We start from the raw sequence: 5,235 nt of genomic DNA, 5'->3' as shown, positions 1-5,235 counted from the left end.
GGCCTGCGTGTTATCTGACAACATATACATAACTGTTATTGTAGGGTTAGTGAGAAAACTATTTTGCAATGTTTGAATGATTTCACCTTAATTGCGCAAAGCAAGGATTGTAGGTAAATCAGCCAGAAAACTACGTAATTATTTATTACGCTCAGATTATGTATGTGGTAAGAGAAAGGATTTATGTTTCTTGCAGAAATGAACAGTAATGTTTTTAACAAAAAATTAATGAAAAAAATTTAAAAATTACTTTTACACACTTTGTTATACGTTGGCGTATTTAATTTTGTTTCGAAGCCATAAGAATTTTACCGAAAGGGATATTTACTTACGAAGAAATTTCTTGCTCATTATGGTGACCTTCGAAACCGTTTTGAAATATGCTCGTATTATAAATGTGTGTACAATATCAGTATAAGTGCAAATTTATTAGAATTACATAATTATATATATTTATATATTTGTGTAATTATAATCATGATAAAAGGTTAAAATAATATTGCAAAGATTATATGTATGCTGCATACTGTACATTTCATTCAGCTTGTAAATTATTTTTTTACTCTACTGAACCATAAAATGATAATTCAGTTACCCATATTTATTATTTGTGGTTTTGAAATGCACCGTGCTATTGCATAATCGCAATTCTGTCCGTATAAAATTTTAGGGCAGCTAATTTCTGAATAAATTATTGTATTAAATATTTAAAACTGTTTTTCACGAGACAAAAAAAAATCCTCACTTAATTTGTGTATTTTCACTAATTTAATACACTCATTATTTGATTAACAGAAGTCTCATTTGTTACGTAAAATTAGAAAACGATGTTTTTCCATATTCAAATAGCAAATTATAACATGAACAATGCCGTTTTAATAGTAGGATATTGATATGTAGCTCGCTCGTCGTAAGTCTTCAAGAAAGTTAGTGCGTCCCTGCCCATTTGTATCCTTCCCCACGTTCAAGTACACAGATACAACAACAAGATGTAACCAAACCAACTACGTTGTCATTAACTTGACTGTGGATTTAAGGAAGGCTTCATTGTTCAATGTCTTCACTTTAAATTCAAATCGAACTTTCGGAAGTTAATTGCCTATAATGTGCAATAAAACATAAACAACTTCAACTATTCAAGTATTATACATGTATATATATTTGGGGTCTATTTAAGTACTGATCTTTACTTTTATTCTTAAACGATACTTACACACGCTTAATATTTACGGATAGGCTTACGAAAAATATCTGGATGACCAGTTATGAAAAAATATAATAAAAATATAACATTTACAGCCCAGTACGTACGTGCTCATCTAAGTTGACGTTTGGTGGGAGTTTGTACGAAGTAGAGTTTGGTTCAGGTACAGAAAATTATGGATCTTTTAGTCATCTCTGCTAGTGTCAGAAGGATCATTACAGTGCTGAAATTCGTTTCGCTGTAGAAGACTCACCAGCTTGCGGAGGGTGGGGTCATGGGTTCGAGTTTCTCGTGAGACATGCATGAGCGTGGTGGGAGTGTTTAATGTCAGGTTGATGTTTGATTACTAAGCCATCCTCATTCCCTCTACAAAGTCAGCCTACGGACTAAACAAATAGGGGAAGTGTTTGAATATTTATTTACACACACGATTATTTCACCAGTAATAACTTATAAAAATCCAGTGGTGGAATATTCACTCATTCTTTACATGCCACATGGCAAATTCAGATTTTGTGGTATATCTGCTTCTGGTTTAGATATTTTTTCAGGCTAATGATGTATAATTCCGCCAAACGTTAACAATAGTATTGCCGTGCAGGAAATTCCATATGACTACCACAAGAAAATGTTTTCATATTATCTTTGAAAGATTTGTGCAATGTGCAATGTGTATATTTAAGTAAGCTAAAAACTGTTACTTACGAGATTTAATATAAGTCGATTTAAAACAAACTAATTTTATATGTGGAACACGTATGTTTAGATATTTAAAATTTTGATATCCCATGACTACTTTCACTGGGGAAAAAATGGCCTAAAAATTATACTCGCTTAACGTTAATGAAAGTAGGAATTTGTTAAATATTGTTTCACTATGCATTTGTAACAGTTACACATTTTTTTATGATTAGTTCATAATTACCACTCAGACGTTTGGCCAATATTCTGAAAACAATTTTACGTGGAAGAAAATTAGGTGACATGATATAGATTTAATGAATTAGAATTTTTCAGAGTGCTGGTCTTATCACACACCATCTATTTGTTTAGTCACCGTCAAAAGTTTAATATTTATTCACCGAAAGGATTACATGTAAATACACTAACTCATTCTCCATTTGGCTTCGTTCATTAGCGTGTGCTCCAAAAAATTAGTAAAATCCATTTGAAATCTTTGTACAGATCTTTTTTACAAACAAAATATGATAAAACGTGTTTGATGTTTCTCCTTTGCATGCTCACACGAATTATATCACAGAGGAGAATGAACACAATCAGCTAAAAGGACTCACACGCAGAATTCTTTGATATCAAGGTGTAAATTTTAGTTGTAATGAGAACGTTATGTCAACTCGGTTTTTTATACAATACTGGCGACCCGTCCCGGCCACGCACGGGTGCGAATTACTGTGACGTCATGTAGATTCAGTAAGTAAGTACTTGTAAGTAACAAGTTCTCTTGTGTGTCCAGAGTTGTCAAAAAAAGTTATATACCTTCTAAAAGCACGTGCTTACAATATCTAAAGAAACGATTTTATGGTTTTATTTTCAGCTGAATTTCGTTTTAAAAACAGAATAATTCAGTGTTTTTTTTTTCCTTCATTTTTTTTAAATTGTAGATTTGTGAACAAATACGAATTTAAATGTTCTTTGATACTAATTTATCCAAAACAGCGTCCTTTTGACTGATAGGCACATGATTTTTTTTTTCAATATAATAATTTGTAGTAAGCATGTCTAACTTCTCGGAACAAATGAAACTGATCTTCAAGTATTTCCGTTTTTGAAAAAATGTTCTGTGGTTATGACATAGAAATGAGTAACTGATAACAGCTGCAAGATTAAAACGTAAAATGTTTCAATCTTTCGTTAATAAATGTTGGTAAATAATGCCAAATAAATTACTTTCATTATGTAGCTCTGCATAAACCTCGCCGTTATGCCGCATCCGAAATATTGCGGGGATTGAGCTTGGGCACATACTAATGATGATTTATCAGTATGAATACACATTCCGGACGTTAATCAGTCGTTTACATAAAAAAATGTTCTTTGAAACGGTTCCCGCAAACTTAATATTTAAAATATTTTTTATTAGTCGTTCAAGTTAAATTTTGATTGAAAATGCTGATTTATTTCATGATTTTGATTGCATTTCGGTGCTTTAAGGTGTATTGACATGATTTTCGTTGTAATTTAGGTTTAATCGCAATTCACCACATAATCTTATCGCCACCAATATCTAAAGAAATTCGTAAACACTGTTGAAAGCTTTTATCTCATGAGACAACACTAACAGATTTTGTTTAAAAGTCACACATGAAGGGGCTACATATAACTGTCCATGTGAAAAGCACTCAACTCTCAAATATATTCCTTTTTAAAACCCACAATTCTGCAGTAGATTAATTTGATGTAGGTATCATTCATTTATAAGTCATAATAAGCCATGTAAATGCCCTAAAAATGTCTTTTTACTACTTGATTACAAAACATTGATATTTATTGAATATTTTTATATTAAATATGAATTTTTCATGCATAAAAACCTTCCGAAATAAATAATCCAAATTATAATGAAAACCCCATCAATATCCATTGGCTATTTTAGAAGAAGTAATTGCACAAATAGATGTGGATAGCGACTTTGTTTTATACTATTTAAAGATACCGACATACAATCAATCAAAAGAGCTCTCGTTCTTGATGAAAAAATTATTGATAATTATGTGCGAAAAGTAAAACCTCAATAAATCGCATATTTTTATATGCAAATAGTTTACCTAGTTAATGTACTAAAATGTACTCCTAAAATCCTATAAAATATTTCGGCCAACTTAAAAATTGCGTCCTAATAATCAAAAGTTTTATTATTATTAACATTCTATTGACGTTGTTTTCTAAATAAAATAGTTTGTTTAACTGAACCCTGGTGATAATTTATTTGAACATTTATAATAAGTAGTTTTAGAGTATTGACAGAAAAACATCAAGTCTTTCTGAAGCTGATTAAAAAGAAAATGTGATCTTCTGTTCGTTTAATTCATCATCATAACTGTAACGATTTCTTTAGGGTCTACATAATTATATTCAAAATATATTTAACAAACCAATCCCGTCTAAGGTAAACAATGGCGTCAAACAGATATCGTGGCCGTAGGTTGTTCAGGGGCTGTTGAGCCATGATCTATTACTCGGTTCTCCACATTAACCTGATTTATAATTACTTTTGTTTGCTCGAGTATCAACACTTCCTCTATATATATATATATATTTTTTTTTTTCTGTAAACATAAACCGACATCAGAAAAGAAACAAGAATTTCAGTTCCATAAAATCACTGGTTATATTCATTAATAAATTTTGATTTGTAAATAAAACTCAGAAATAATATTTATAAATCAATTGCTGCATGTATGAAAGATCATCACTTGAGAATTTCTCTATATATATGTTGTTTTTTTTTTGTGTTCGTAATTGACAATACAATGTTTGTATGAAAGAAAACAAATTCCGCATCAAATTTGTCAATATATAATCTGTGGTTATCATATATTTGGGGCATTCAAAACCGTAACAGGTTTTCATAGCATAACATAGCCGTTAAAAATAACAAATTATAACACTAAATTGATTTCAGTTGGTAATAGATCGAAATCACGCAGCTGTTATTACCCGATCAATCACCAAACGATCGCCACGACATTACAGCACGAGTATTCAAGCAGAAACTCAAGTCGCTTAAGGACTTCATTGTCCATGAATCGAAAAAAAGCTCCAAACGTTATCCACGTGCTTTGTTGGCTGACATAATCTCAGGCAATGACGGTTACCCCTTGTACCGGCATCGCTCTGCAGATGATAACGGCAGAACGTTGAAAGTCAAACGTAAGGACATTGTAGTCGACAACATCTGAATTGCTCTGTATTCACCACTGCTTTTTAAAACATCCAAAGCTCATTGCAATGTTGAGTACTGAAATTCAGTTAAGTCCATCAAGTACGTTTGCGAGTATACGTCACTAAAG

Source organism: Bacillus rossius, chromosome 1, assembly GCF_032445375.1.
Source record: "Bacillus rossius redtenbacheri isolate Brsri chromosome 1, Brsri_v3, whole genome shotgun sequence".
Taxonomy (NCBI): domain Eukaryota; kingdom Metazoa; phylum Arthropoda; class Insecta; order Phasmatodea; family Bacillidae; genus Bacillus; species Bacillus rossius.
Note: the sequence above shows the minus strand (reverse complement) of the source record.